The 26,808-nt window shown below is 44.1% G+C and overlaps 1 long non-coding RNA gene across 1 annotated transcript in view; it reads right to left on the bottom strand.

The window, feature by feature from the left end:
- Positions 1-45: 45 nt before the first annotated feature.
- The window catches only part of LOC109527833 (uncharacterized), a 27,492-nt gene continuing 729 nt past the window's right edge, over positions 46-26,808 (bottom strand). Inside the window, exons 2-4 of the long non-coding RNA XR_002170590.1 lie at positions 26,645-26,788; positions 4,701-4,808; positions 46-145 (exon numbers count right to left, since the gene is read on the bottom strand). This is a non-coding gene — a long non-coding RNA (uncharacterized LOC109527833). The remainder of the gene's footprint in view (positions 146-4,700; positions 4,809-26,644; positions 26,789-26,808) is intronic.

Raw genomic sequence — 26,808 nt, 5'->3', positions numbered from 1 at the left:
GGCTTGCAGGAGCCTATCCCAGCTGTCGTCGGGCAGTAGGCGGGGTCCACCCTGAACGGGTTTGCCAGCCAATCGCAGCCTTCCCCCTCTCTCCTCTCATGGCGGCATGCCCGGCGCTCCTCTCGCTCCCGCACTTCCTTCTAGACTGGACGCAGAGAAGTCAAACGGAGATGCTGCCGACGTCCAAGCCCGTTTGCACGCACACACGCAAACACACACACACACACACACACACACACACACACACACACACACACACACAAGACAGAGAAGAATACATGGAGCACACACAGCCGTTAGTGATGTCAAGATTTGCCGAGTTAGTCTGTGATGTCACGAGTTAGTTCGGGACGACCTACGATTCAGTTCTTTAGCTGATGAGATCATTTTGATCCATTGAGTCAGTTGGTGATGTTAGGGAGGATTGAGTTGGACGAACTACGTGATGTTTAATGAGCTCCAGTCATTTGTGATCGGCTGAGTTCGTCGGTAATGTCACCACCCATTGAGTTAGCGAGCAATGAGTCGAGTCGTTGAGTTATTTTGTGATTATGGTGATCGATTGGCTGAGTGATTGAGTTAGTTTGTGTTGTCATGAGTCCGTTTGCATGGCCATGACGCATCGAGTTAGTTGGTGGTGTTCTTCGTTTAAGATGCACCGAGTTCGTATGTGATGTGACTGTTCGACAGTCGTTGGGATGCATTGAGCTGGTAGTCGGGATGCAGAGTTAAATTCATCTGTGGTCTCACGATGCAGTGATTTCGGTTGTGGGGCACTGAGTTAGTTTGCGATCGAGTTGGATTGAGTTCCTTAGCGTTTCACTGAGTTAGTCTGATCTCACTCTGCAATGATTTAGTCTGACGTAGCCCGTTATTTTGTTGTCCGATCCATTCAGGACACATTTCTGATGTCATGATACATTGATTTAGTTGGTTAGTGAGTTAGTTTGCATCATAAAGCATTAACCAAGTTTGTCATGCACCATCTTTTTCTCGCAGGTGCATTGACGGCATTATTGCGCTTTCAAAACCTTTATGGGGTCGCCAGGCGCGCCTGAGCCCACGCGCGCTTTTATCTTCACGCGGGAGACCACTGACGCTGTTTGTCATCTTGGCGTCTGTCGGGAAGTGGCGATGAGATGATTTGAGCCAGCTTTGTCTTCACGGTGAAGACAATTTAGTGCACGCAGATGTCAACTACTACACCATTTTGCCTCACTAGTCAAATGTACTTGTCCTATTAGTGTGCCAAATTTGTTCTCCGAGTGTGCAGAAATATCATACAGTGGAATGCAGCAGCGGAAAAAGTGTGACTAGTAAGAAGCTGTCGGTCTTCTTGTACTTGTGCGCTGATGTGGAAGGCAATTTGAGCACGTATTCGAATTCCTACTAGTACACCAAAGTGTCCACGTACAAGCACACTCTTTGTCACTTTCTTGGCAGACAATTCAGCCTGGGGTGCACTGGTATAACTACACCACGCAATAGATCACATCTGCGTGCTACTAGTACTTCAGTGACATTCTAAAATTCTACTAGTTAACATTTAGTGCTTGCAGCATGCAGACGTCCAGTTGAGAGGAAAAAAACATTTTTACTTATCCTGTCGTTCTATTGTGAGCTCAATTGTCCTAACTAGTAAGGAAAACAAGTGCACTGGTCGATACGGAATCAATGCTGAAACGTATTGCTGTTCAATATTTCTCCGCACGAGTAAAAAAAACGTTTTTTTTAAAACTGCGAATAATTTGTAGTCCTTGTTTGTCTATGGATGTGTAAAAACATGGATCTTTGCTGTGTGATTTTAATTTCTACACTCAAATTAGAGTTCAAGTCACATATGACTGAGTGGATTAAACAAAAAAGCATTTTTTTTTTTTTTTTTGGAGTTGTGTCTTTTTGACACGCTTGCGTATGTGGATTTAAAGTTCGCCTGCCTCACCTGTCGGCGAGCTCGGCTTCCCGCGCATGAATTATTTAGCCCGACATTATGCAAATGAGCAAAGACTCCTCGCGCATGCAAAGCGTTTTTACATTTTGATGAGACTCATTTTGTTTGTTTTTGGTCGACAGAATAAATAAACGCATTGACGACATTTATGCAAATCCTTCCACAGAAACGCATCAAATGATATCAGAAATGATTAACGCTTAATTCAAAGGCACACGGGTGTTAACACAATTTTTGACTGTTTAGTCGGGACGTTCGATGCCACTTTTTTGCCACCAGCCACGAGTATGAGATACAGAGTATCAATTCCACTCGTGCTCGTTTTTGACACGGAATGTTTAAACTAACCCAATGACAGATAATTATGAACAAAGACCTTTTCTTTGTGACAAATTGCCACAGCCTAGTGCGGTGTTTTTCTGCGTTTGGTCACCTGACTTTCGCAAGCTGAGCCATGATTGGTCGTGACCTGAGCCCAGAGCAACTGTGATGTCATCTTCAGGCGAAACCGAGTGGCAAAATGGCCGCCCCCTGAGGTGGATCAAAACGGCTGCTATGCTATGGTTCTTCATTCATATTGCACAAACGCAATGCTAATTTTTCAGTCACATTAGCAAAGAAAACAGGAAGTAGAATGATTGGATAACAAGTGGCATTTATAGACGCAAAAACTGAACAATGTTGCACATGTAATATCTCATTGTATGCCGCAGCAAACAGGCAAACCTAAGAAAGTTCGAAAGTGAGTTTGAAAGTGTAATCGTCAAGTGTTCCGTTCATTAAAATCTGATCTGAGGTCCGCCAACAGAGAAACAATCACTTTGTCCTGATTTGATTCAGAGAGACACTTTTGGCATTGCGGAAGCCTGCCGTGATTTCTTTATTTATTTATCTTCCACTTTTGAGTGCAACAAGGAGACTGTGAAAGTCCTCATGAGTGCCAAAGTGTATGAGTGGAGCGTAAACGAATAAAAGCGTGCAATAATCAATTGTTACGCATGCAAAGTGCGGCCGGGGGAAATTAAAACTCCACTTTGATGAAACGCCGCACACAAAAGCACAGGAGGACCCACTCTAGTGACGATGCAACGAAAACCTTCTGGGACACCATTCACGGTCAACACAACAATGATGACGGCGACGTGTGTGTGTGTGTGTGTGTGTGTGTGTGCACGTCATAAAAGGCCTGCTGTAAGCATATGTGCGCATGTGTTGACAGCAGGCCTTTTATGACACACACACACACACACACACACACACACACACACACACGCAATTGGCAAGCGTTTTGTGGATGTTGTTTCATGTTTTATTTGACACAGCTGACAGTATTGTCAAATCCCCGCTGTGTAGTGTAGTACCACGATGTGCCACAATATGCCAGGCAGCACTGAGCTCGATCGACACAGAAGAAGAATTTTGTATGTTTATATGTGTTGCTGCTCCATGGGTGTCAAGGTAGCAGTTTGCTTGAAGGTTTACAATCACCGCAACGTTGATGCTAATTGCTGCGAGCCAATCTATGGCATTTCACATGCTATGTTAGCATGGAGCTAGCGGACTTTGGTGAGCCTGTTTTTTGTTACATGCGCGAGTTTTATGGTGCACTTCATGCGGGAGTGACAAAGGTGTTGCTGCTCGCTGTGCGGTAAGTAGCGGTTGTTAGAAGTATTCTGATTACTGTCCGTTAATCGTTCATGATGTTTCAGGTTGCATGTTCGCATAAAGCTAGCACACGTTCTTGTCAGGGAACAAATTCAACTTGTATCTCAAGGTAGCACTGTGTTGTTTCAAAGATAGGGTCTCTCCATATTGCAAATGTTTGCTCTTGATAAATGGGGGCTCACTGGATTTATATATCCATTTATTCATTTTAGTTCAAGTATATTTTTCCATCCTTTAATGTCATTTTTAATTTTTATTTTAACCATGTTCGTGTTTCCATTGCCGTTTTTTTTTTTTTTTTACCAGTTCCATGTTTCCATTTTAAATATGCAATTTGCCATCAAAGAAAAAAAAAAAAGACTTTATGCAACGATCAACGGGATGAGAGCATTTTGTCATTTATTTCTTTCAGCCTGATGAGCGGCGTTTGTTTTTTGGGGAGAAAAAAAGCGCAACAACGGCGGGCTAATGACGGCTTTCAAGGCGACCAATTACACGCTAGCGTGTTAGCAGCTGTGCCGGCCTGAGGACACATCACTCACGCCACTCCGTTTGTCCTCATTAAGCGCGTTTAGCCATTATTTGTTGTTTGGCCCGCGGCGTCCTGGGAGGATGGGGGCCGCTCGACACTGGCTCTCGTTGTGCTTGTTGTTCCAGCTCACACCGGGAAAGGCAGCCCGAGGCAAGTCGCCTCTGACATAGTCCCTCTGCCCCTGACGACCAATCAATAAAGGGCGAGGTGGCATCTTGCTGACGTGAAGCGGAGAGCAAAAGAAAACTGGAAAACAATTCGCTTGTGTATCGCACTACAAAATGTGTGCAGCTGACTGTCGGGATGATAATGATGCAATGTTTTTTCACGATGATTGGACCCTGGGAGGAAGTTTTCCGAAAAGCTAAAACCACGATAATGCGTGTAATCGTCACAAATCCAGTCGATTACGATTCTTTCGAGAAGGGCGAATATCATCCTTTTGAAGAAGCTGAAACAGGACACCGTTCAAGTGTGATTGTTATGCCTTCCTTCAAAAGAAAATCTCCCAGCTGCAACTTGGCATCAGAGGAATAAAAGATATGTTCTCACCTCTCGTGATGTTTGATGATATCTTTCGTGTTTTGGCGTGTTCAAAGTCTTCATGTAAAAGGAGTTCTGAAGAAGCTGGAAGCAGAGAAGAGGAGGAACGTCCGCAGACTGGAAGGGAATAAGAAGAGCATAAACAAGATGATTTTGCTGCAACCATGAAGCCAACCAGTCATCACGTCAAGTCGTCGTTGTCGTTTTATGACTTTAATTGCCCACAGCCCGCAGAGGGACATTTGTCCCTTTTCCCTTTTTTATTGTTTTGAAATTGAATTATGTAAGAATGAAAATACATAACAAGCACAAAAACACACAACACAAGAGCAAGGCAGTGAACAAAAACACTGCGGCAACACGCAAATCACGGACTTCCTCAACCTGCTTGGAAGTGGTTTTTGCTTCCTTCTGGCCCCCTTGTGCTTCTTTCTCAATCGCGTTCTACTTTGGTAGGTTTCTCCCTCCTGTTTGCCCACGCTTTGATTTCTTTGGATCTTAAATGGGTTGAATGCGTTGGTGACGAGGGGAAGTGAAACCAAAATGAAGACTGATACGTGAGTGGCGCCTGGCTATCTGACAATGGCTTGTCACTCATGTTATTGAGGTAAATGGTGATATTAGTTCAAATGAGGTCAAAGTGATGTTTAATGTTGATTTATCCATTTCAATAGTCATTTCTATGTATTTCACATTGTTTTCTGCATGTTAAATTATAGTTAGTCTCGACAAACATTTTTTGTGAATATGTGGGGGGGGGTTTCTAGAACAGATTAATTTGATTTACATTATTTCCTGTTGGAAATATTTCTTTGCTTCTCATACATTTTGGTTGTAGTCAGACAGTTTTTGGAACAAATTAATCATGAGAGCATAGGTAGATATAGTGAATGCTAATTGAGCTGCTTAAGGCTTTTTGGATGCCAACGGAAGAGCAGTTATTCAACAAGAACATTTATCCAAACTTATTGGAATGCTTTAGATGCATTTTTAATGAGCGTTAAACAAATCCATTTAAATCCCCATGTAAAGAGTTGATTTAGAGCTTGCTGAGACAAATGTTGTCTCTTCATTTACCCTGGTCATTGTGTGTGTGCGTGTGTGTGTGTGTGTGTGTGTGTGTGTGTGTGTGTGTGTGTGTTATCGGGTGATGAACAACATACCTGGCTATGTTGGTGGTGTAAATATATCAGAGAGCTCTGCGGTGGCTCAGGATGCACGTCAAACAATTGATAACTACACAACCCCATTGACTCAAACTCAACAACAATAACAACACGAGCGCTTATCATATCGGTACAGACATTTTCCACATCACGCTTGCACTTCTTCACTTTGTCTGCAAAGAACCGATGCACAGAGCAATGCAAATGATGGAAATGATGTGGGGGAGAGGAATCCAGGTAGAGTGAAATATAGGACTTGGGACTGGCTTGCTGAAAACTTGTGGGCCTCCACTTGATTTTGAATTGAATGTGATTTGACAAGTCTTGACGGTTTGCAGCTGGAAATCTGCATAAAAAAAAAAAAAAAAAACATTTTGTACCATTGGTTTTGTTTGTAAAAAAATGTTTTTTTTTTGTGTGTGTAGTCCAAGGAAACATATCAGCAGTAGACACCTGACTTAAACCCCTAACTTAGACAACGACCTAAGACAGCTAGTGAACGAAGACAACTAACTTAAGCACCTGATTTGACCACCAATCAATAAGCTGTCAACTTAAACACCCGACTCGGACACTAATTCAAAGCAGAAGAGAAGGCGCCGTCTTGAGTTTCTCCCCTATGCCTGCTGTTGCTCGATGTTTTTCGGTTAAGGCAAAGCCTGAGGCGAATCTTTCAATAATTCGAACACTTGTACAGACATAATCAACACACAAACCTTCCGACGTAATTCTAAATGATGCCTTTTGTGTGTGTGTGTGTGTGTGTGTGTGTGTGTGTGTGTGTGTGTGTGTGTGTGTGGCACGCTAACAGTTTCGACTACATCTGACAACAACAAGAAGAGTTTAGCGTGTTAAGCCGCAAATCAATAACCAATCAATCCTGACCACTTCATTGTGTCCGCACAGCAACAATACTTATTAGCTTCTTAACGCTTAGCACACTTCTCCAACTGACTTTCGACATCAATAAATGTCTGGTTCACTCCATACAGAGCATGGTCTAAATATTACAACCCTCTATTCAGTCATTACGTTTTTTCCCAAGCATTTTTTTGTTAGTCTTACTAACAGGAAAAAAGATCATTGACCACTAAACACATATAAATGCTAAACTAACTCAGTCTGCTAATTATACACAAGGCTATTTAAGGGAAAAGCTAACAGAGCCTCCACCATTGCTAGCTAACTAGTGCACTACTGAAAGTGAAGGTTGATGCATTAGCTGATTAGCACAATGCTAAGAACGCGTACTAGCTGACAAACTGTGCTAATTAAATCGAGTTCAAAGCATTAACTTATGACCACAGTGCTGAAACATGCTGGTGGTCACGCTATCTGACTATCGCAATGATAGAGTTAAGGTTTGATGCGAAAACTGACTGGAACAATGCTAAAAAAGTGGCAACAGATTAGCAATAATGATCAGATGGAGCACAAACATCATCATGAACAATCACATCACAATCAATATTATAATCCTACACAAAAAGCTCTGCGAAGCAACAGTGTTTCATTGTCATAACTAGACAGCAAATGTGTGTGTGTGTGTGTGTGTGTGTGTGTGTGTGTGTGTGTGTGTGTGTGAGATTGCCTTATAATGACAGCGTTTTGTGACCCAAGAAGGCATGAAGTGGTCTACGGAATCCGCAAGCAAACAAAAGAGCTGAAATGACACCAAAGGTAATTGCGGCAAAGTGTGGGCCTAAATGGTTGCCATGGTGACTAGGATGAGCAAACACACATTCCTTTTATCATCATCTTGAAATGGTCGAGAAAAGTGGAAGACATCACAATGGGAAATGTCGGCAAGGAGTTGGGAAAGTTGCCATGGAAAATGTGGAATACTGGGAAAAAGGCGGAAATTCTGAGAACGTGAATGTCCGCGCGAGCAGTTCATGGTGCCCTGACTGAGCCGAACAGTTGGAATTTGAATTGCCTTGTATCAGTTAAGAAATGTGGAGGGAGGAATTCAAAGTCCAAGATCTCTTCATGTATTTGTGAATTTTGTCATGGGACTTTATTTACACCGCGGTGATGAGGAAATGGTGACAACAACAACCTTAAAATGTATCAAACTTGACGATTTTACGGCAATATCAACATTTCTGAGGCGTTTATGGACATACTTAACAACTCAAAAAAAGGAGACCAAGTACACTGGTCCCCGGGCTTTCTCTTTCTGAGAGGGAATTAAAAACATGAGTCACTTTTTAAATAAACAGTTGCAAGCGGCCCGGAAAAAATTGCTCATTGTCAACACTGACTGTTTATATAAACGAGAGTTTGTGTTGGCAGCCATTTTGTTCGTGTGAGCAGCGCACATCAGAGGGAGCACAATTTGAAGGAAGAAAGCTGCTAAAACATAAATCACCCCACAACAATATAAATCAATCAATCAATCAATCAAATAATCTGATAGAACCTATTGATCGTCCAGTCCTACTTCTAGTAATGGGATTGGACACTTCATTAGGAACACCTCTCCATTCCAATCCCGAGATTCAACAAAACACAATAAGATGACAAGAAGCGTCGTTCCGATTGTACGCACGCTCGCAACACGGGCATCTCTCGCATCATCACAATTTCTCTCAGTTCCTCGTACGATGTGGAATCAAAATGAGCAAAGAGTCCTCCGAGGAAGACTCTCATGAATAAGTCAATCATTAATACGCTTCAAAAAGATTTCATCTTCCCATCGGACACACTCCGCGTGGAGGAGATTTGATCCGGGTCTTCACCTTCAAGGACCGGGTGAATATTCATGAGCATAGGTCACTTCTTACTTTTTACTTAGATCAGCTTTTGAATAAATACAAAAAAAAAAAAAAAAAAAAAAAAAAGAGATTCCAGTAAAATGACATTTAAAGTTGAAAAAAAATTAAAAATAATTGATTCAAGCAGAGGTGGCAAAAGTACTCGCACTCTGTTCTAACACACACACACACACACACACACACACACACACACACACACACACACACACACACACACACACACACACACGTAAGTACTAATTGAAGTCCTTTACTTAAATAAAAGTAAAAAGTACATGCTTTAATTATTAAATTAAGATAGAAGACAGCACATTTACGACAAGCTGGGAACAGCAAGGATACTGCGCAGAACCCTCAAGCTTCCTGGCCTCTGGTAGAGGACCCGAGCTGAATGAGGGATGGAAACCACCCGAGGGGTGAGACATATATATATATATTTTTTTTTTTTAAATTGACACACCGCAGAAGAGCGTGAACAACCCTGACAAATTTGAATGATTTAAAAATATGTTAATAAATCAATAAAAATCTCCAAGTATCTAAAATGAGCCTTGAAAAAGCTCAGACAAATACCTCTACGACAAAACTTGAAAAGTGTACTTGACTTTTCCTTTGTCTATTTACATCTACCGAAGAACAGATTAAAAATGTAAATACTTGAGTATCCGAATAAAGTATTTGGACTTAGTTGTTTCTCACCAGTGAATTTAAATTGAACCAATTTAAATGAAATGAATTTCAACTGATTAAACCACAAATTTGTATCATTTAATTGGGGCTTGTAAAATGGAGTTTGGAATAGTATTTCGCCAAATGAGCTGGGCTCTCTCACTGGGTGTACATTAGAGCTACCAACGTTTTATGCAGCAAATTCATGACGTTTGGATTTTCTGCAACCTCCTGCAGATTTCAAATAATCAAATGGCAAATGTGCTCCATTACAGGTGTGGGAAAACATTTTGGTGACTTGCAGCCATGCTACTGATGCTCCAGTTTAATTATGCACGTGCATGCGCACACACGCACGCTTGACACTGATTGGCTCTCCTGTGTGTGATCAATAATTCCTGCAGGCCAGATTTCACAGTGATGATGTGGACTGCCGCTCCGTCCCGGGAGAGAAAATGGCAGCAAAAAGTGGTTTCATGGTTTCATTATGTCAGCCGGCTCGCATTGGATGAGCTCTAATAACGCGTTTGCTTTGTGCACTCAGGAGGCAAAAACAAGAACACGCGCTGAAAAGCACATTCAGGGAAAAAAAAAAGAATCCAGGAGGAATTAGGGAATGTAGCCCAACGGTACTGGGTTGGAAAAGCAGGTTATGATGACTCCATGCTGCACAGATATGAAGCGGATGGCAAAAAAACAATGTTTCGATGACTAAATAGTTGCTCAGTGAATGACAGGAAAGCATGGAAGTCCTTGTACATTGAAAATCCAAATGTCATCCTTCAATTAATATTTTGACCTGAAAAAAAGGATGCTACTTATTCGACAATGCTTGTTCCGGTTGAAGTTTGAGCTACGATAAAAATATCCGTGGCTGTATTATGTCCGACATCGTAGCTCACGACTAACAACGAGGCGCTCTAAAGTGGCCACAGCGGTGGGCCACCAGAAGGAAGCATGCATTTTTAGGGTGGAGGCATCAGGGATTGAACAACATCAGATTTTTTTGGTACACAATGGTAAGGTGGTGATCGCCGATTCAATGTTGATCTTGTTCAGTCTGAGCACATCTCGAAAAACAAACTTGCGCACTCTCTTCTAGTTTGTTGCACGAATCCACTATCGAATGACTTGAGTGAGGCGCCTGTGTTGTTACTAAAACACATAATTTGGCGATTAATCGACCTAGAGCTGTGAGTGTTATTGCAGACTGGTGATGTCGACTTGTCAGTTCCACGCTGCGTCGGCATACAGTAGCTAGCTAGCTGCACATCACAATTGAGCCGGACAACGACTGACGCCTACGAAAGTGCTCACGTTCTGATTTGGTGAGTGATTTCGCAGCGACAAATTGCGACAATCCGTTTAACTTTTGTCTCGTTTTTACAACTGCTTCCTTTCTGTGTCGCATGAAGTCGACCAACTTGTGACTCCTGAGAATTGTGATCCTATCCATTGGACTGCATTCTCACCTTAATGTTTCAATTATTTGGGGTGAAAACAATCTAAAATTCTAAAAAATAATACATTTGATGTTTGTCTTTGAGTTGTGCAGCGCTCCATTAATAAGAGATATTCGGATGAATTCTTACTCACCTCTTTCAGCGCGTGCTATTGTTCACAACACAACTGTGTGCAACGCTACTGAAGGGGAGAGAGAAAGCTGAAAAGATAAATGAATTAATAATAAAGGTGGTGCGACAAGTGACCTGAGACGCACCGCAAGCGTAACTTAGACAAGAGCAATCAAAGTCAAAGATGAAGGATGCTAGAAGACCAAACAAATGCTGAAAAAAATGGCAGATGTGATGGGAAATATCTTATTGTATTATTTACTATATACACAGGTGTCCTAAAGCAGGGGTCCCCAATCTTTTTTGCCCCACGGACCGGTTTAAGTCAGACAATATTTTCAGGGACCGGCATTTAAGGTGTGGCGGATTAATACAACAAAATAATATGGTATGAGCTGCATGAAAACTGTGGTGTTTTCGAAATATAATAATAAACACAAGGAGCGTCTAATCTGGTCGCAACACTCTTATCGCTATGGTAATGTGTAATGCCTTCAAAATACGATACAACGCAAATTCAAAGTGCATGAAAATGATGACTCACCACAGCCCCGAGCTTGATTTTCTGCAATCACAGTCCCATCTCGGGGTAATAGGAGACAATGACACCTCAAGTGTGTGGTTTATGTCTAGTCTACTTCGTACGTACTTTTAAGGCCGCCGTCATTTGCGATCTCCAAGCAGCTTTTTTACTCATTTTGCGGGCTTCAGCGTTTTGTTTTTGAGCATCATCGGTCACGTGACCGAGAAGTGTGGCTTGACGTGAGTCAAGCGTGACACGCACGGATGTAACGGAGAATCCGGTAATTTTTCAAAATAAAACATCTTTCGTATTCCGAAATAAATAAAACGGAAATAAGGCAAGTTCTTTCTGTGCGGCCCGGTACCAAATGCCCTGCGGACCGGTACCGGTCCGCGGACCGGCGGTTGGGGACCCCTGTCCTAAAGGACTGTTTTCTCTACCGTTTGCATAAAAAGTACACGTGGCATTGACATGGCACCCATCGACAACATGGATGTCTGGTTTTCATCAAGTGCTTGCGAGCAGCAAAAGTATATCCCACCACCTATTATGAAATGGTCCATAAATCGTGTCCTGGGAAACGAGGTGACGCCCATTTCGAACGGGAATATTTCTGCGCTTTGCTCCTTGTATAAAGCCGAAAAAAGAAAAAGACAGTCTATGAGCTCAAGAAATGATTCCTCTACTCAAGAAATTCTACAACGGCATACAGAAGAAATCGATCAAATGCGGTTGAAAGCCGAAGTGTGACGCAGCGCACTCAAAGTGTCGGATGGAAGGAGAAAAGAAAATATTGCTTAATGCTGCTGAGCACTTTATCATTCTAGTGACATAATCACGGTTTCCGAGTAACTTTACGGTTGGCTTTGACGGACTCACTGGAAAAGTTTTAGTGATCAACAGGCAAGGATGATGGATGATGACGTCACGGGTTTTTTTTTCCTTCTTTTTCTCTGAATCTCGATGAAACAATCGGTCGTAAACCTATATTCACGACAACGTGCACCAATTCCATCAAAGTCCTGCTCGGCAGCCCGGATCCAAAATGGCGTCTTGAGGTGTCGTGAATCACTGGGAGACATCGAGAAGAGGTTCTCAGGAGTCACGGGGAAGCATTGGCAGTCATTAGGGACACACCAGGGCACAACAAGTGACACTGGGAGGCCAAAGATATTGAAAAAGGGCGAGATGATGTTTGGATCTCCCATTTTCAACTTGTGTTTGGCCTGCAGTGATTAGATGCACAGACACAAACATAAACATAAACACACACACACACAAACACACAAACACACAGACACGCACACACACACACACACACACACACACACACACACACAAATACCATTTGGCCGTAGAGGATGTGATCCTCGGTGGAGGGAACCCAGATCCACGCACTGAACTCTCAATCTGCCAGCCGTCCGAGTGTGGAAATAAATAGTCTCGACGGCGGCAAAGTGCTAAATGACGCGGGACGTGAAAGTGGGACATGGCGGCGCGCCGAGGGACGCCGGCCGATGACAAGGTCACGGGAGCAACGAGCGGGCGGGGAAGGAGGCGGCAGAGGCTTGGAGAGCTCTCCTACCGTCGAAACTCACTTGTCAGCGCCACATGGACGACCTTCCATTCTTCGCCGGACACCGACAACAGCGTGCGTCACACAAAACCGCTGGAGCTAGAGGCCTAGCATTTGCAGTCAACTCCCCAAAATAAATACAGAAATAAGCTCTGGCTTGTATCCAAGGTTACTGTAGTTAATGAAAATGATGGAAATCACGACAACTAAAATTGAAAAGATTTTGGATTCAACGAACTAAAATAAATATGAGTGTTTCTAAAAAAAAATAAAAAAACAAAAACATTTCAAGTTTTAAGTGCCAAAATATCCTTTGTTTTCTCTTTTTAAATAATAATTTTGACAGTTTTTACGTCGGCCTGGCTCTGTGTAACTGTCCATAAAGGCATCTATGTTTTGTCAACCCTGCACATAGGAAAAAAAATACAAAATAAAACTAATACTAAAACTATTAAAACTACACCAAAACAAAGCATTTTCGAAAAAAACAAACCCACTCAAAAAAATGAATAAAAATTAGGGGAATTTGACAAATCAAAGTCCAAAAAAAAAAAAAAAAAACTAGAATGAAAAATCCCAAACTTGTAAAACTTTGCTAGTAACTCAAAACCCATCGGTTGGGACAACTCCAAAAATCAAAGTAGAAAACCTCTCGTTACATGTCGGGCCCACGTGGAGAAAATTTGGCTTTGACTGGCCATGTGAAAGGGCCTAACGAATGTGTCGGTGGCGTGATCCAGGTTTTAACAGGCCACCGTCACGCCAATTGAGGAATGTGCGACAATTACGGACGCGTCGCTTTGGATTTGCATCAACAAGCGCTGGCATGATGATCTGGAGGGACCTTTAACGAGTCTTCATTTGGGAGCTAATCAGCCGCAAGCGCACCCCTCACCCCCACACACTCCACTGTGCCAGTGCTGGGAAGTAACACAGTACAAATATTTGGTTACTGTGCTGCAGGAGATTTATCAGGTATCTGCACACTGCCTGAGCATCTATTTTTCTTATGCCTTTTGACGAGTACTCAAAAAATAAACCAAAAAAATGTCAAGGAATTGAATCAATACTTTTAGCAATCTGTATTTACACAAGTAACTGCATCTGTCGAGCAAAATGAACATCACATCTGCTCTCACGCCGAAACCTCACGCCATCAAACCAGTTCAATTGCCTTTTAAGTAGAGCTAATGAGTACTTGAGTACTACACTTGCACCGCATCCCATGTCAGGTGTCCAACATTGCGACGCGGCATAAAAAGCAAAGTGCCTGCCCAGCACAAGCCTTTATGATGTAGTCCGAGTTTATGTGCAGGACGCCTTGACTTAATTGGGAGCGCTATTTCTTGTGGAGACGACAGGCCTCCCCCAGGGTGACACGCGAAAGACATTCTTCAGCTGACGAGCGACTTCGTCAGCCTCTTGTACAAATCTCCACTTTGGTCCTCACACTCACGACCTTCCTCTAATTTAAAACCACACAAAGTCAAAATGTCATGTCATCGCCGAATTGTTTCATGTAGCGTTAGCATTGTAGCATTAGCATTCATGCTAAGTCGGGGAGCAGAAAGGACAACCCTGCACAGGTGGATGCTGCTTCGTTACCTCTGCAAGCCGTACAAAAAAACCCCAAATATGTTGCGAAGCATACTCTAACTTCCTTCTCGAGTACCAGACCACCAACCAATCAGCACGCTGCACTGTCTAGCTCCGCCTCTTTGGTCCCCTGACCGGATGTGATCCACTCTCATTATCCCACACACGAACTCAAACATACTGTCGTCAAGTTCAAGTGCAGCTCTTTTCATCAAGGCAGTAAACGCCTTAACTGTGCCAGTTCATCTGAAGCAACTGGAGTGCATGAGTGCGCGTGCGTGTGTGCGTGCGCACGAGTGCAAGTGCACCCTCATGGCAGCATTCAAAGTAGGCCAGCAGGCTTGCGAAAGTCAAAGTGAATCACCCTCCGGTTTGTCCTTCACCTCATTCCCTCCGCTAGCACGGCTCGGCTTATTTCACCTGTTGCGTGCACAGATGCACACACAGAAACGCGCAGAAACTCATACGCACATTTGCAAGAAGCATTTCCATTTGACGCCAGCATGCGTGCTGGCCACGCGAGTATGTGTTGTGCTGGAAAGAAAGGTGATTTGAAAAGTGGTGTGAAGGAGGAGGCGCGACCTTGTGAAGGAGGCTCAGCAGATGCGCTGGCCCCCGGGGGAGTTTCAGTCGGGGGGTAAAAGATGCCACGAGGAGGCCCCCCGCATATGTCCCAGTGCTTTTTTTTTTCCCCAGGAAATCTGCACTGGTGCTATGTTAACATAGAGGGATGGAGAAGGCTTGAGAAAATGGAGGGTTTTAGGTGCGCCTTTTAGTGCGGCAAATACGGTATTCTAACGTTGATTTTGTATCCATTTTAATATGTCTACACTGAATTCATATTTAAAGCTAGGTGGAAAAAGACTTGTTTCCGGATCGAATTTAGATTTCTGTCTACTTTGAATGTATATATTTCTTCTATATTTGAGCTACCTATAGTTTACGTCTACATTGAGTTTAAGTTTATTTCTATACTGTATTCATATTTTTTCGATCGAGCTTTACAGTATTTCTGTATTTATTTCAGTTTTAAATTTGCATTGACTATATTTTCGTCTTGAAAGTGAGTTTCGAATAATACTCTTGAAATTGAACCTATATCTAACCCTTTCATGCAGCCTGTAACCTGTCAACGTGCTAAACTGCCCACTGTAGTTACCGCTGTCCCTGAAAGGGTTAATGTATCATTCGTTCAATTATCTCTCTATTGTAATTTGAGTCAGGAGAATTTTTTTTGCTGAGGTGATCTGCGGCGTGGGTCGGGGTGTTCTTGTCGCAGCGGGCGTGTGTGGACAACAAAGCCGCCAAATGAGCTCTTGCGCCGCATGTTGTGCCGGCGCTGCGGCGAGAAAACATTAAAAGGAGGCAATCAGCAAGTGGAGGAGAAGCAAATGCACCTGATTGGCTATTGATCGCGCCGCCTCCGTAATAAACGATAAGCCGAGTTGGGGCTGCTCACAAAGCGAGGCTGGCACTTTGGGGAGAAGGTAGCTCGCCTTGTTGGTTTTAGGATGAAACAGGAAACAAGTGCATTTCAGATGCTCGGTGGTTCTTCAATGGATGGGAAATGTGTAAGCACACTTGAGTCAGCAGTCTCAAGAGCCTAATTTGAAACACTAACGCTTGATCTAAACACCTTTCATTTCAAGCTAAGGTTGGGCGGCAAACTCCTGGTGTGGGTGTTTATTTTGATCAACTGGAGTCCAACCATTTACTGTCACCGGTTAATTTCCGTAACTTTTTTGAGGTGGTATTTGCTGGAAAAAGTTTGACTGCGGCCTTCCTTCTTTACTGCTTGTTGTGATGATATTTTGACTCATTTCGGCTTCCCATCATCCCTCCACGAACATTAGCCAAGAGCAGCTGTATTTTTGATCCGCCGTCGTTTGGTGGCAAAGTGACCCAATTCTGCTGCGTGTGATGCTTACAACCCATTAAAGTTTCATGCGACGGGCCTCTAATTTAAGCACGACACTTGTCACCAGTATGAAAATCACCTTTTGAACAGCTTGCTGGCCGCCGGACGCCGAAAATAATGACACGGCATTCGGCCTTCGGCCTGCGTGGGCGCGGCTTTGAAGTGGAAGGACGGCGCGCGGCGATCCCAGGACGGCCCGGAAGGCATCGGCCGCAGCGTCGCCCGATGGCCGCGTGGCGTCGTCCGGCCAGCCTCGAGCCGATCTGGATGAGCGCGGAAGACAAAAGCGAAGGCGGGCGGTCGGCCGCGAGTTTGGCACGGTGACACCTTTTACATTTGCACAACGGCTGTGAAAGTGACATGCCGCATGATGTGCTCATTTAGTTCCTGTCATACTTTCTCAGCCAGGCAACCTGAGAACGGATAAATCACACTATGACCATACAAAGGAAAACTCTGCAATGATCTCTCCTAACCCTGGCTTGAAACCCGAACCACAGCTCTGTAAAGCCGACCTTGAAATCCTTGGCTTGGACCTCCTTAATTTTTAAACCCTTACCCAAGTTTGAAATCCTGATTTCAAACACTTTGAAACCATAACCCTGATTTGAAACTTTGAAATGCTAAACATTAAACCCTAACTTATTTTGAAATCTACCTAGAAACGCTCGTTTTAAATCCTAGTCCTTTGTTGGGACTGTAATTTCAATCCCTAAACCTCTCTTGGATCTTTCATTTGAAACATTTGTTCTGTCTTGAAACCCTACTTTCTGAACCCTAACACCCCTAACTTGAAAATGAGACCCTACTTTGAAACCCTCTCGAGAAGCCCGAATTTAAAACGCTAATCCTGTCTGGAGACGCTACTTTTGAAATAAATGCAGAAGCTGTTTTGAAACCCTAATTTAAGAGCCCAAAATGCTTAACTTTGTAATTGAAAGCCCATACCCTGGATTTTAACCCACACCCCGTTTTGAAATACTAACCCTGACCTGGCACACTCATTTGAAACCCTAACCCATATTTGATACCCGATCACTAACTTAAAACGACAGTTACGTATCGAGCTACGGTTCTATGAATCCCTTTCTGACCGCTAAAGCCAGTTTCTAACGACACAGAATGAGCATGCGCAGTTTTGACGATGCATACCACCAACCTCATTCGTGACCCCTTTATGACCTGGGGTGGCTATAAGAGCCAGTGCCAATCTTCTCGTGCGAACATGAGGATTCCGGGTGACAGGACATCCTGGCAGTCATTTGGGATTCAAAGAACCATAGTTACATCCGTAACTGTCGTTCTGTATCATCCCTGCTGACCGCCAGAGGCGGAGCCTAACATCGCGGAATGACTAATACCAGCAGGTCACCAAGGGGTCGTGACCTTGACTTGAAATACTACTTCGAGACCAAAACAGGGGTGTGTAATTGCAACTGTGACTTTCAATCAACCCTTATTTGAAACCCAAACTCATTCTTGAAACCCTGCTTCAACACCCCCGATCCCAAACATTTCTTACTACCCTACCATAGGCGTGAAACCAACATTTCAAACAAAAGGAGCCACACAACGGCACACAGCAGAGCTGATAAATGAATCATTTAGCCGAGAGTTGAGCAGAGTTTGCGTGATTTATGTCGGAACACGGGATTCCGGCACGTTCCTGCTGCCCCATCGCATGGCTGGCGAGAGGAAGATCCATTATAAAGACGTGAGCCAGCAAGGTAGCGGCAAACATGTTCCCTTTGAATAAGGCGCTTCCTCCGGGCTCGGCTAACAAGCGGCAATATCAGCACATGGGAATGCACCGCATCAGTTAAGTGTAGAGCGCCTTATCGTTTCAGCCCATTTGGCCTAAAATTACCCCGGCGAATCTCACCGAGGGCCAATAGGTGTCATTTAGATCGAGCGGCAAGGTCACGACGACCGCGTCTGCATGCTTACAGGAACGGAAACGAGCTTCGGGCGCATGCTTTTCAACATAGTCGCCAGGGAAACGGCACCGTGTCACAGGCCAACTTGAAGGCGATGGTGAACAATTCGGTGTTGAGGGAAGAAAAAAAACAAAAAACGAACAAAACATGAACCGGAGGTCTGACTGGAGCATTGTGTGGACCGTGGTGGACTTCAAAAAAGCGGAAAGATGAGGTCTGCCGAGACAATTGGGGATGTTTCATGGTATTGCTCTTTGGACCCAGACTTTGATGCTCTGCGGGTATTTGGTTTTTGGTACTCGCCGATGGTACTTTCTGTGTCTCTGGTCTGTGTCTTTGGGACTTATTTTTTGGTCCGTGTCTCCGGTCCATGTGTGCAGTACTTGGTTTTTGGTATTCGCCTGTGGTGCTTTCTTTTTGGTCCGTGTCTCTGGTCTTTGTCTTTGGTTACTTGTCTTTTGGTCCGTGTCCTTACTCCGTGTCACTGGTGTGTTCTGTTTGGTCCGTGTTCTAGTACGCTCATTTGGTCCATGTCTTTGGTACTGTATTTTTGGTCCATGTCTCCGGTCCATGTGTGCAGTACTTGGTTTTTGGTACGCGCCTGTGGTGCTTTCGCTTTGGTCCGTGTCTCTGGTCTTTGTCTTTGGTTACTTGTCTTTTGCTCCATGTCCTTACTCCGTGTCTCTGGTGTGTTCTGTTTGGTCCGTGTTACTGGTACGTTCTTTTGGTCCATGTCTTTGGTACTTTCTTTTTGGTCCATGTCTCTGGTCCTTGTGTGCAGTACTTTGTTTTTGGTACATGCCTGCGGTGCTTACTTTTTGGTGCGGGTCAATGGTCTATGTATTTGGTACTCATTTTTTTTGGTCCGCGTCCTTGGTTCATGTCTCTGGTACTTAACTTTTTGAATTTTGTCTTTGGTCCCAGGTTTTTGGAGTGGCATTTTTTTTGTCTGAGTCTGTGTTCAGTTCAAGTGAATCAAACCACACCCCAAGTGCAGCAGACTGACAGAAAGACACTTTTCTGTACAGTGTCTTCACTCCGGTATCTTAAAACCTCACAGCCACTGGGGACCACTTATATGAGATTAGCCAAGAAGAAATGAAGTGGAGAGCAGCCCCTACTGGTCACTCCGGCGCTGCTCTGCGAAATGAAAGGTGCAGCGCACGGCACACGGGGCCTGCGAGAGGTTTGACGAGGTCAAACTAAAGCAAAATCAGATGAATATTCATGAAAGGCTACACAAACGAGAGATTTAATGTGCCAATTTAACGAGGAGGTCGGTGCAGAGGAGGGCTTTGGTCTAGATTCCGTCTCCCCGGAGATGAGGCATTCATCCCTGACTCCCGCCAGGAGGAAGCGGCGTCGGCAGCCATTTGACCAGCGTGAAGCGCGGACGTGGCCTGGCACGCGGCAGCTAAGAATAATGAGATGAGAAAGGATGCAACTATGCAGCAATGCGGCCATTACTCGTCCGCATGGCCTATTACGCCGGGAAAACAAGCAATCCCCCCAACACGGCAAATTAGGACACAGGAGAAAGAGGCCGTTATTGGAGATAGGAAATGATACGCAGAGTCAGTAATGGACTTCTCCTGCAAAGCGCTTTCTCGGCTTCTCATCCGCGCTCTTGTGCAGTGCGAGGCTAATAAAAGCTGTCGGATTTGAAAAGAGGTGAAAAATTATGTGGCGATCTTTTCACTGGTTGGCCTGATTGCAAAATAATTCCACCTCGAGGGAAGCGATCATGCAGGAGGAGACCGCTTTACGAATTAAAGCACGATTACAAAGTTTGGGTTGTTTACGTTTTAGAACGACCGTAACGTTGATGTTAATATCCGTCAAGTCTTTTACGGCGTTTCACATTATATGTTAGCATTAAGCTCGCGGACTTTTGACAAAGCTTGGGTTGTTTACGTTTTAGAACGACCGTAACGTTGATGCTAATATCCGTCAAGCCTTTTACGCCGTTTCACATTATATGTTAGCATTAAGCTAGCAGACTTTTGTTAGACAAAATGATGGTGGGCACCCACAATAGGGTAGAAAAATGAAACTCCTCAACTCACTTCAACATTGTTCCTTAACCCCAAGATGCCACAAGATGACGGCAGAGCACTGTTTTTGTCTAAGTTAAATAATCAAAAATAATTATCGATTAAGCTGATGATTGCTTCGCTGTTGAATCGATTAATGGTTGATCTCTCCACCTCTGATTGCAGAAAAAATGTTTTTTTCTCTCTCCAATTAGAATTTGTTGATCTAAATTGTGAACTTGCCTCAATAATCTTGAACTCACGACCACAAAAGAACCCATCAACAACTAGAACAGATTTGGGCATCTGAAGAGTCTTCATGGCTGAATCAAAAGGTTTTCCACAGTCGAAAGTCTCAATTTCCTTTTCGTTTCCTTTCATGTTAGCAGCAGTGATTTCCTCTGGTGTCAAAAGTCCTCCAAGAGCCCGTTATTACGGCGGGCCGGCGGCAGCGGGATGTTATTGCGAGGAGACGCGCTCTGCGGCCCACCGAGCTCCGCTGCAGATGAAGTGTAATCACACAAGTAATGTTTCCGCCGGTGGGTCAGCGTGTGGAAGCCACAAATGTCATAATTGGCGCTTACCTGGATCCTCCGAGGAGGGCCTGCGCCACCCGCCATCCAATTAGCGGCGTATCAAGCAAACAATGTGCACACTTGGAAACGATGGCTAACCCCCTGTAGGCCCGCCCCTAAATAAACATCAGCGAGTGTCCGAGGCAGCACTAAAAGTTTTTGCTGTGTGTAATAAATTTAAAAGAAGAGAGGCAGCTGGCGATTTATGGAGGCGGGGGCTGAGATTATATCGCCACGCCGTAATAAGTCGCCGCCGATTCATCATGGCAACCAGAAACCCGAGCTCAGCTAAAGTCTGCTTTGCTTGCTTCTTTTCTTTGCTTTTCTTTCTCCTTTGCGTTATCTCCTCGGCTCATCGGCCTGGGGATGAAGGAACTTCACAACACAAACGCATGGCTTCCTTCGTGCATTTGGAGCACAGACTTGCTGCTGCTTTCGGGGAGAAAAGCAGCCACTGGGCCCCTTTGGATTCACCGCAAAGAATGCAATCGGGAGATCATGAACATATTTGCTGAAACGTTGAATAAAATAAAATATAAAACAACAGTCTAACCAAAGAAATAATGACAACATTTGATTCCGCCCTATCGTGACATGTTTCTAACGAGACTCCTCCACACTGAGGGCGGGGGGGGGGGGTGTTCTTGTTACAATTAAATATTTATTTTTGCTTTCAAAACCTTAATTATTTTAGTTGATCCCAATCAAAAGTATTCCTTTTGCCTTGGTCAAAAATATCCGTGACGACGAAGGCAACGATCTAAAACCTCTTCTTTTTGGCTTCCATTCTTTTCCACGAGTAATTTATTTCTTCGCTTGTTAGCTTTCTTCCCCTCCGACCGACATTCTTGTTCTTCTCTCCTTCCTCATTACTTTTTTGTCTCTTTTTTTTTTTTGCATCCATCCAAAGCAAGGATGAGAACCGGAGACTCTGCAAGTGTGAGGCAGTCGTCGTAACCACACACCCAGCACGCTGTCTGTGTTTCCTTTTCTTCCTTCTGGCCTTCGTGATTGGCCTGAATGACAATAAAGTTGTACTTGATACTTGATTCTCCTTTTCCCTTGCTTTCTTCCTTACTGCCTTTTGTTTGTTTCTTTTTTTGCGCTTACTTTGTCCCACTTTCCAATATACAATAGCAGCTTTAAAAGCAGTCGTCCACTTAAAAGAAAGAAATTTCAAACTTCTTTTCTTTGTTTAGAGAGTTTTGAACAACTTTACCGATCGTCTTTGCGATTTTTGCAACTTACGAGTGGTTTGAGTTAAGAGACATTGCTGGGTCCATTTTTTTGGACAACATTCTGCAAAATTTGAGTCATGAGCAAGCTTTAGATAGAACAACGCTCGAGTCAGGTGAGAATAAAAAAAAAAAAAAATGGAAGTATGAAGCTACTGGAATGCCCTCGCATGTGGGCAAAGAAAGCCGGTGTCATCGCTGCACTTCTGGCAAAAATAATCACACACACAAATACAAAATGAGAAGACTCACAAGGTGCTGCTGTGGACCACAATTCATGGCCAAGGGCTCGCGAAATTGTGATGATTTTGGGCTGTTGGGGGGGCTAAATGGCATTTCAATTCATTTCATTTGCGAAAATTGGTTTGCTATAGCGAGCTTGATCACAGAATGCAGAATGAATCTAACCATGGTGGCACGGTTCCCCCAATGGCTCTGGAAAGATACATTCGTGTTTGTGACGCCAAAGCTGTGGGTAAAAACCTGGTTTGTCGATTGTTTGAAACATGAAACATTTAGCGCACGTTGTAATTGGACCGAGACAATGGCAACTACCGAGTGTGGATACCGGCAGCATAACATTGTCAAAGCCTTGAAACGAAAACAATGCGGTGAAATGAGGCCTTTGTGTGCTTTTGTCGCTGTTGCGGCGCAGCCGGCCGGGCGGCCGGCCGGCGTCGTCATTCGTCCTTTGCTGTCAGCCCACCGTGGCGGGCGAGGTGTTAATTATCTCAGGACTTCTTAAATCAAGCTGTCACGCGTGTTTGCCGTTTCGGACGATAAGGCCGATCCGTCTTTGTCTGCCGGCTTCCCTCGGAGAGCGCGTGATGTTTATCAGCGCTCGCTCGCTCTGATGATTCTTTTCCCCTTTTTCGGGTGCGCAAACGTGCGTCTCCGGGGGCTACTTTGCTCCGGTTCTCACATCCGACAGCGTTGACATCGCTTCGCGACAAGTCAATCATACTTGATTTGAAACATTGGCGGCAAAGCCAAGTGGTTTGTTTGCAGTTGGTGCCTGGAGACAGGGGACTATTAATTTGTTCGTGCGTAACTCAGGACTTTCGCCATTGACGTGGATGGAAATGCATTAAAATGAATCCCTTGCATGGATTTAAATTCCTAAACAAGCTAATTTATGTAGTACACACCAATTGTTTCCATCTTGGTCGCTCGGAGCTGATTCATCAACAAGTTTGCTGTCTTGTCAATGCAATGTTTGTTTCTTCCAGAAAATATTTGGAAACGTTACCGTCGTCAAAGACTTTTTAGGACGACTGCGCTTGGGAGAACTTCACGCTTACTCTTTTGATTTTGACGATGGACACGCGCCAATAAGCGAGCAACTGCCATGGACGTGAGATTTTTGGAGTTTGCAACGAACGAGGACGCGCAGGAAGTTGCGAGCAGTCGGCCTGAAGGTGAATGACGGAACAGGAGGACCAGGTGGGAGTTTTTTTCTTTTTGGGTGACGGGGGGGTCTAATGAGGCCGATGATTAGCGTGCTGACCTCTGAAGGCGGCCGTGAGCGAAGGTGATGGGCAAACCTACCGATGAGAACATCTGCTCTCGGTTCATTTCACCCCATCGCGTTGGCGATGGCTCGAAACGCGCTCACGTTGCGCAGCTGTTGCTTCGCCCACACGCCGAACGCGTTTGACAGCGGCCATATTTAAAGGGGAGCCCTGACATATCGTGCTTCACCGTTGGCGCCCTTACCAAACGGGTTCCGCCGTGTGCTAAGGGCCGACTTGAGAGTCCCTCACTTGCCATGACAACACAACTCACGTTTTTTTTTTTGTTTGTTTGTTTCAAGTTACCGCAAATATTTTATAGATCTTTGTATGTTTTCTTCTCGACGGGAGGCATCGGATCGACGCGAACCCAATTGAAGATACGAGCCGAGGGCTGCCTGACAGTCAACTCGGATCCCTCGCCAGATCGGGCGGCTCACAATTACCCGGCTCGCCGTGTGACCGTGACCTCCAGTCGGCTCGGATTAGTTCCCGCTTTGAATCTCGCCGCAGCAGAGCACGCCAGGAGGCGAGGGCGCCGCATAATTGACTCTGGATTCAGGTGGGGGAGGGCATGCAAATAGCTGGCGCGAGTTCGATTCGTAAGCGTCTGCTTCCATTCCGTAACTAATAAACCACGACGACGTACCTGCTCGCTTCTGTTGTGATATCATCACTTCATGCGTTTGAAAAGAAACATGATTTTTACATAATTTTTGGGGGGGACTACATAAAGAACAAAACAAAAACTGAGAAAGGGCTTTGATGACAATATAACCTTTGATGAACAGATATACTCAACTCAACTCAACTGTATTTATAGAGCACTTTCAAACAGCCATCGCTGCATACAAAGTGCTGTACATGGAGCAATTTAACATATACAACAAACAGTAAAGCACATCGGTAATAAAGACGGTAGAAAGCACCGAACAGCAAAACCAAGAACAAATCTAAATCATGCTGAGTCAAATGCCAAAGAATACAAGTGAGTTTTGAGGCGGGTTTTGAAGATGGGCAGCGAGGAGGCTTGCCGAATGTTCAGTGGGAGGTCATTCCAGAGAGAGAGACCAGCAACAGAAAAGGCTCGATCCCCTCTGAGCCTCCGTTTAGTTCTTGGTACTTCTAATAATGTCTGGTCCGCAGACCTGAGGTGCCGGGAATGTGTGTAGGGGCGGATGAAAACAAATAAGAACTATGAAACACGCCATGACACAACCCTGACTCAGCACACGGCTCGTTGCACGTCCTTACATGACGTTCACCATTCACTGCATGAGCGGCGTCATCTTTTCTCAAGACTGCAATGCCCATACATAAACATACTGTACTCTGTTGGAATGTGAAGTCCCTAAACGTGTTGATGTTTCTCTCTAATTAATAATCCAAGGATCACTGCCTAATCTTGATCCTCTCCACAAAAGCTCTGCTGATCTCCAATCCAAAGTGATGCAACAGTGCCATCTACAGAGATCTATTTGTCATTGCACTAGTTTAAAAATCGCAATTTCACACATAAGCTCTTCCACGACGACCCACTGGAAAACATCCATGACAGATCTCTCTGTCGGTAACAGTCATATGCCAGATTTGGTTTCTTGGGTCACTTTCACAGCGAAATAATTCAGCTTCGAGTGACACTAACAAATTGAAGCCAGCATGGTTGGCATCTTGTTTTCATTTCCTCAAAGTGATGTTGTACAAATACTGTAACCTTCTATTTCTTGACAGCAAGAAAGCAGGAACAGGCGCAAAGGAACACTTTAAAAAGTGTACTTTAAAGAGTTTAAGTGTGCCTCAATAAAATGTTTGAATGTATTTAAAGCATGTGGAAGACTAAAACTCTGGAAAAAAAAATATACAGCCTCTCTAATGTGGATTTTCACCGATTGCATAAACGCTTGTGCAAAACCTGAGAGTTTTCTGACATGTTAAGGCCTTACAAAAGAAGATTAATTCCTCGGTGGACACAAGATTAAACACAACAATTCTGCCTGCTCCTCAGCTTCTAATTTTGTAAGACGTTTTTTTTCCTGAAGTTCATACATCAGATTAGTATAATAAGACTAAACAGGCTCAGTTGTGACGTTGACAAACACATCATGTGTCGTAACGCATCCATCAGGGTTAGCAATTTGGGCAAGCAAATCATGTCTGCTTCTCGACACGTATTATAAAAATACACAAACACCCACGCACACGTGCAGAGCATGACTCAGGCAAGCGCCTCATGCCAGGACGTTGAGGCCTATCGAAAGCCGCTTATTATCATTCCGGCGACCTTTGTAGCACTCTTGAAGAGTCTCGGAGTACGAGTATCTAATGGTGTTACGCCTCGGAAAACAGCTCATCTCGGAACCGTCGCATTTACATCATCCATGATCTTGTGGAGAGGCTGCGTGTGATGGCCCAAATTAAAAAAGCAAGGAGCAAACAAGATGCCAAATACAGAATCCAATAAAATTAACATATTTAATGTGATATTTTATTTGATTTTTATCATGCCTCAGGCCCCGAATCAAAATTTCATTCATATGTCAGGCTAGTAACGTGATATCAGTGTCACAGTATAGACGCATGTTTACACACTTGATGCGATCAGATTCAGTCACTCTTTTTCACAATTCTGACAACAATTTAGTGATGAATATAATAACAATCCCTACATAGTGTTACGAAAGTGATTAATGGGTGTGTAATTCCTAATATAACGATTGCTTCTCCTTGGTATTGCAAAAAACGTCCATGACATTTACCTGAGCATTTTCCAGAACATTCCTCGCTTACCTTAACCATTCGACTTTGTAATTTTAACAAGAATAGCACGATATAAAGGATGTATAAAAAACATTGATGTACTTACTCAAGGCATAATGGTCATCCCTCCTTCTCTTTTCGACTCCAGTACCTGCAGGTCGGGAGCTAAAATGGTGCTTGGGCGCCCTCATGTGGAAGGCAAGGAAAGTGCATCAGGCAATCAAAGTTGGGAGGCTGGTGGTGTGGGGGCCTGGCAGCGGGGGGGGGGGG

This window comes from Hippocampus comes, unplaced genomic scaffold, assembly GCF_001891065.2.
Source record: "Hippocampus comes isolate QL1 unplaced genomic scaffold, H_comes_QL1_v1.1 scaffold326, whole genome shotgun sequence".
Taxonomy (NCBI): domain Eukaryota; kingdom Metazoa; phylum Chordata; class Actinopteri; order Syngnathiformes; family Syngnathidae; genus Hippocampus; species Hippocampus comes.
This window is presented reverse-complemented; position numbering and strand designations above follow the sequence as displayed.